This window comes from Vespa crabro, chromosome 16 (genome assembly GCF_910589235.1).
Source record: "Vespa crabro chromosome 16, iyVesCrab1.2, whole genome shotgun sequence".
In the NCBI taxonomy this organism is placed as follows: domain Eukaryota; kingdom Metazoa; phylum Arthropoda; class Insecta; order Hymenoptera; family Vespidae; genus Vespa; species Vespa crabro.
Window position 1 is genome coordinate 2668882 of NC_060970.1, and position 7500 is coordinate 2676381.

At 26.6% G+C, this 7500-nt stretch overlaps 1 protein-coding gene across 1 annotated transcript in view; it reads right to left on the reverse strand.

The window, feature by feature from the left end:
• Window positions 1-7500, reverse strand: part of LOC124429753 (connectin) — a 352695-nt gene that overhangs the window by 173610 nt on the left and 171585 nt on the right. The gene's annotated exons all lie outside the window — the stretch shown is intronic.

A 7500-nucleotide genomic window follows, 5' to 3' on the forward strand; every position in this document is an offset into this window, starting at 1 on the left:
TTTTTCATTTTTTTCTCTTTTTCTTTTTTTTTCTTTCTTTCACTACGTTATTCACACAAAAAAAGAACACATTTCATTCGACGTATTTTTCTAACGTATTTCAAACGTATAGAGGATCATAAAGGAAGTTTCTAGAATCGTTATATAGAATAGTTAGATGATTTCAAATGATCGAAATCGAAAATATATCGAGCACGTATTCATTCAATCTTCGTACGTTCGAAGATAGGAAAAGTAATGAACGTAAAGAAATTCAACGCCTTTCATTCTCTACGATATTTTCTAAGAAAATTTTACCGTAGGATTTTCTCGAGAGTATTCGAAGTTTCAAGAATGATTCACTGATTCTAACAATGCGTTCTGACGAATAGAAATTACTAACGACCGTTCTTCCTCTCTACTACCATCAAATCCCACCACATTCTTCCTCCCCCACCCCCCTCCCCACCTTCACTTCCAACCCAGTATATATATATATATATATATATATATATATATATATAAGAAAGTACTCGTTACAAATTTTTACTAGTAAATTACTATAGAAATGTTTATAACACATTTGTCTATAATAATTTTTGTCTATAATAATAATTTCTATTTGATGTATAAATATAATATTAAATTTATCGAATATTTTATAATAACAAAAAAAAAAATAAATAAACAGGTATAGGAAAGAAAGAAAGAAAGAAAGAAAGAAAGAAAGAAAGAAAGAAAGACAGAAAGAATGAAAGAGAAACGAAAAAAAACAAAAAAAAAAACCAATTTGACAATTTTATTTGAACAAGCTCGTTTATAATTATATCATATCAATTAATCGTTTATACGTTAAATTTAATATTAATTATTTATTATCGAAATGGCATTAATACATTTAACTGTATTACAATATAATAAGATAAATGGTATAACATGATATAAAATAATAAAATAATAACATAATAATAATAATAATAATAATAATAATAAAAGAAATATACTTTTTATGGTTGTATTGCAGGTTTTAAAAAAAAATTAAAGGAGAAAGAAATAAAGGAAAGATAATAAAACGTTATAGCTCATTTAAAACACATATAAATATATATCTCTCTCTCTCTCTCTCTCTCTCTCTCTTTCTCTCTCATTCATTCTCTCTCTCTCTCTCTCTCTCTCTCTTTTTCTCTCTCATTTATTACCTCGTACGAAGTGTTTCAACTCACAGACACAAATACACACAAACACACAAACATAGAGAGGGAGAGAGAGGGAGAAAGAGAAAGAGAAAGAGAAAGAGAGAGAGAGAGAGAGAGAGAGAGAGAGAGAGAGAGAGAGAGAGAGAGAGAGAGTCATATAAATAGATACATAGAGGCTGTTACACAGAGCATATACATAGACGAAGATGAGTGTACAGAGTTATATAAGTATACAGAGGCATGTGTAAGCGAGGATACACTTACACACATACACTTACATTTACATTTACACGTATATACGCGTGTGTACGTACCTACGTATGTACGTATGTATGTATGTATGTATGTATGTATGTATGTATGTATGTATGTATGTATGTATGTATGTATGTATGTATGCATGTAAGTATGTATGTATGCATGTAAGTATGTATGTATGTAAGTATGTATGTATGTATGCATGTATGTATGCATGTATGTATGTATGTATGTATGTACGTATGTATGTATGTATGTATGTATGTATGTATGTATGTATGTATGTATGTATGTATGTACAGAGTGAAATGTACGTCGTTCATATTCTCCTGTCGATCCTATAAAGTGCAGCTTTCAATTTAGACGAGATGCGACGATGTTCGAAGCTTTGACCATGCTCTTAATTTGTCTCTACCGAAGTATATAGCTGTTAGTAATTAGTAACGTTGAGAGGCGTCGAAAGGACACGTGTCAAAGATCGAAATTACATTAAACAAAGCGACGATGATATATTCATTGACAATTAATGGACTTTAGAACGTATGTAAATTCATACATACATACATATATATATATATATATACATACATATATATATATATATATATATATATATATATACTATAATTTTTAATTAATTTAGAAAACTTAACAGCACTTATCATCGTCGATTACTCTAGAAATCAATTACGTTCGTAAAATTGTACGAAATTTATTACAACGAAATTCTCTTTCTCTCTCTCTCTTTCTCTCTCTCTCTCTCTCTCTCTCTCTCTCTCTCTCTCTGTGATATAAAGGAAAGTAAAATGAAGAACATAATAATCAGATGGAAAGTTGAAGGGAAAAAATAAAGAAGTAAAAATATAACAAAAAAAGAAAAAAAAAATAATAAATGAAAAGAGAAAGAAATAAAAAGAAATCAACAAAAAATAAATCAAAAAAAAAAAAAAAAGAAAAGAAAAGAAAAATTAGTAAAAACACTTTCACCGTAGAGTTTATTGAAAGAAATTCGAAAGGTTTTGAGACGGCCAATATAATCGTGATTAACACGCTCGAACTACGAAGAAAACTAAGTTACGCTAGTTCTCATTTCTCTCTCTCTCTCTTTCTCTCTCTTTCTCTCTTTCTCTTTCTCTTTCTCTCTCTCTCTCTCTCTCTCTCTATATATATATATATATATATATATATATATATATATATATTTTCTTTTTTCTTTTCTTTTTCATGTTGAACGAAAAACGGATATCGAAAAGTTTCTCGTGGAAAATCGAGATAAGACGGCTGTGCAGATAAGTGTGGATGTGTGCGTTTGTGTATGTGAATGTGTGAATGTGTGAATGTGTGAATGTGTGAATTTGTGAATGTGTGAATGTGTGTGCGTGCGTTTGGCGTGTGCGTTCGAAAGAGAAAGAGAAAGAGAGAGAGAGAGAAAGGGAGAGAGAGAGAGAGAGAGAGAGAGAGCGAGAGAGAGAGAGATGGAGAGGGATAAAGAGAAGTCAAGCAACACTCGTGGCTGAGCTCACAAGGATTCTGCTAATCGACGGTAATCGTCCCGGTCGAGCGTGCGAAGAGCGTAAGTAATTAAAGAGCCGCAATTATTCCGCTCGGCTCGTTTCGTAGCACTGGTTAGATCACTGCCGTCTATTACCAACCTACCTGCTACGCGTCTGTTCCCTTTTACTACTCCCTTTTCCCTAACTTTTCTTCCCATTCCATCTCTATCCCTTTTCTCTCTCTTTCTCTCTAACTCTCTTTATATCTCCATCTATTACTATCTTTCATTATTTTTTTCTTTATTTTATCCTCGCTATGAAAGGGACATTATTATTATCATAATTATTATTATTATTGATAGAAGTTATGATAATAATAATAATAATAATAATAATAATAATAATAATATATATAAAAATAATAATAATAATAAATAATTATTATTATTATTATTATTAGATATTATAATAATAATAATTATTATTACTGATAGAAGTTATGGTAGTAATAAAAATAATTATTATTATTATTGATAGAAGTTATGATGTTATTTGTTATTATTATTAATATTAATAGAAATTATAATAATAATAATAATTATCATTATTATTAATAGATATTATAATAATAATAATAATTATCATTATTATTAATAGATATTATAATAATAATAATTATTATTACTGATAGAAATTATTATAACAATAATAATTATTATTATTAATAAAAATTATGATAACAATAATTATTATTATTGATAAAAGTTATAATTTTGATATATTGATAAAATTATCAATAAAATATAATAATAATAATTATTATTATTGTTAGAAGTTGTGATAATAATAATAATAATAATAATTATAATAATATATATCATTATTACTTTGATAATAATTTTAAATAATTACAATGATGAATAGAATATTATTATCAATAGAAATGATGATTAAATATTGAAAAATAATGTTTTTTCATTACAATTTTGATGATAATGATAAAGATAGAATACCATTATTAATGCCAATGATAATGACAATGCTGCTATTAATAATAATAATTATCATAATAATGATCATAATATTTTTAATGACTATGACGATATCGATGACGACAATATCGATGATGATGATAATTATAATAATATATATAATGACAATTATAATATTAATGATGATGATATTGATAATAATAACGTTGACAAAAATAATAATGATATAGTAACAATGATATAACCGATAAGATACCAATTTTAATTAATATAACAATCATACTAAAATTCATTATAGAATTGATGATATTCTATTATTTTTCTATCATCAAATTACACCTGTTAATTTTCATTGATTGAATTTATATAAACTATGATAATTGAACGAAAACGGTTTATCGATGTACAAATCTTCGATTTCCTCAGAAAAAATACCGAGTGTCTCATTTTAAAATATTATCAATTTTAAAATTTACAATTAATTTAAAAAAAAAAAAAAAAAAAATCCCAACCGATCCTATTTTGATTTTTACAAAGAAATGTTTCGAACGAAAGTTACTGTGTTTTAAGACGGGGGCTGCAATGGGATTTGGGGTGGGGGTGAGGGGATAAACTTAATACATATCGAAGTTATTTTTATAGAGATCACTTTTTTTCAAAATAAGAAACCCACCCACATGAGAATTTTTCTTTCAAATGGAAATCGATATTATAAAGTTCACGAAAGTTATAGATAATATTCGATAAGTATCGAAACGAGTAAAAAGTACGTACATAGTGTATCTATTCCAATTGACATTATATCAAATTATGCCACTTTGATGTTCAACGAATCAACGTAGTCATGATAATTCGATTCAAATTTGATTGTAAATTTTTCGAATAAATCAAATGAATAATTCTCTGATTCGTTTGATTCTTTATTTTTTTTCTTTCTTACTTTGTCCCTTTACGTTTTTTGTCCCGTTTTTTTTCTTTTTCTTTTTTTTTTTTTTTTTTTGATTATCCATTCATTTTCGTTCCTACATTATGAAAATTGTAATAAGTTTGAAACGCACGATGAAAAAATATCTCAAGAAAATAGAAAGAACGTCATTCCGTTGATAATAATTTTGATTACGAAATTTGGTTGAAAAAAAAGTTAATTTCGTTAGCTCGTAAAAAAATTTCTAAAAGTGTGATTCAATCGATAGGATCGATTATATAATATCGATTTATTTTTATTTCAACATTGAAATATTTGTATTTTACACTATATAACATATGTATATACAAAATGTATATATATATATATATATATATTTATTACATATTAATGAATATACTATTTCTTTAATATATTACTTAAATTAAGTTTAAATTACGTTTATTTTAATTTTTTATCGTCCAATTAGTTTGTTATCTTTTTCTGTTTTTTTTTTTCCTTTTCTTTTTTTTATGAATTTGAAAAAATTCAACAAACGTACGAATTTACTTCAATATGCTTTAATATTTCTACCAATTTTCTTTTTTTTTTTTTTTCTCATTCCTCCAACTAATTCTTCAAATCAGAGACAAAAACAAATTGTTCTTCCTTTTTTGAAATTAAATCCACTCGTAGGAGATTAACGAAAATAAATATCACAATGTATTGTACAGAAAAGAAATTTTTTTTTTCTTTTTTCTTTAAATTAATAAATTACAATTTCAATGTGATCTTATATCAATTTGATCACACGCAATAACATTATTCACAATTAACACCGTATATAATACAATTCGTTTTACGAATACTTTCTACAAATAATTCATCACTTTTAAATATTATATTGGAAACTATGAAACGGGCGTTTTTGTTTAGTTTTTCATTTTCATTCAACGCCCGTTTCATAGTTTCCAACCTAATATATATTCTCGATTATCTTTTTTTTTAAGAAAAAAAAATTATACTCAATCAGTATAATAAATTATAATCAATCTCTATGATATCTCAATGATATCTCAAATAGTTTCACGTTCGATAGTTCTTTCCTATTACTTGAAAAAAAAAAAAAGAAAAAAAAAAAAAAAGAAAAGACAGTAAGAAAGAAAGAAAGAATAAAAATATAAAAAAGTAAAATAAATAAAGGAATGACAGAGTGGAGGAGATCGGGTGGGGGTTAAGGGGAATGGAGGGAGAGGGAAGAAAAGAGGATAAAGAAATATATCTCTTCTTTATAGACAGGAACAAACAAAACTAAATATTCCATTCTTTCCTTTTTATTCGGAATGAAGGAAGAAAAACAAACGGCGATATTACATCCGCGAAGAAAATCCAACGAATCGTAGTAAAACGCATGGCTCTACATGTTAAATCCAAAGATAGAAGGATAGAGAGAGATAGATAGATAGATGGAAAGATAGATAGAGAGAGATAGATAGAGAGAGAAGTTAACGTTCTGGCTTTCGACGCTTATGTCAAGAATTTCCCGCGGAAAAGCTGCCGGAGGCTGGATCGGTGTCAGCGATATTTGTCGTGGGAAATGAGAAAATCAGGGAATGCATATCAACGATGCAAATATTGGCGCGCGCGTGCAAAAGAGAGAGAGAGAGAGAGAGAGAGAGAGAGAGAGAGATATGAGATGCATCAACGAACAAAAAGAAAAAGTGAGATAGAGATAGAAATAAATACAGAGATTGCATGTGGAGAGATTCGAGAAAAGTGTAAAAAGTAAACGATCTAAAGTAAAAAGAAAATAAAAATCATTATTTTTATATATATATATATATATATATATATTTTTTTTTTATATATATATATATATTAGGAGGACCGGAAAGTAATGTCGCTTTCTTAAATTAAAATTCAAACGAATAAATTTTTAACAAGTTTTTAATTTTAATCACAATTAAATATCGACATGCGCAAAAACGACATCACTTTTTGGTCTCTCTAATATATTGGGTGTCAATAAAGTAGAAAATGTCCAAAAAGTATGTATTTTATATAATAATATTGGTGAGATCAAATGGATGGAGGAAAAAAAAAAAAAAAGGTTCATATAAATTTACATCGAAAAATGTATTATTAATAAGATATATACTTTTAAAGATATCTATGATTTATTTCCATTCGTCGAATTAATAATCGATTAACGGTCAATCAATTTTCTAAATTATTTGACTTAATACTTGACTTTCACTTTGAACTTTTATTTTATATGGTACATGCAAAACAGATGATTTATAAATAGACGATAAAAATTAAAAGATAAATTTCGTTTGAATGTATTTAAATGACAATTTAATATTATTTCCAATACGTTCAAAATATTTGAATATTTCAATTTGGCAATCATTAATTCGACGAATTGAAGATTACATTCTCTTCCAAGATTATAAGAATTTTCTAATATTTCTTATAATCGTTTACAATAAATCATAAATATAATTTAATATGGAAACAACATATCTTTTCGATAAAGTATTAGGTTGGAAACTATGAAACGGGCGTTGAATGAAAATAAAAAAATTAAACAAGAACGCCCGTTTCATAGTTTCCAACCTAATATAATATCTTCGGGCATAAATTTGTATGAACTTGTTTCAACTATTGTTTTTTTT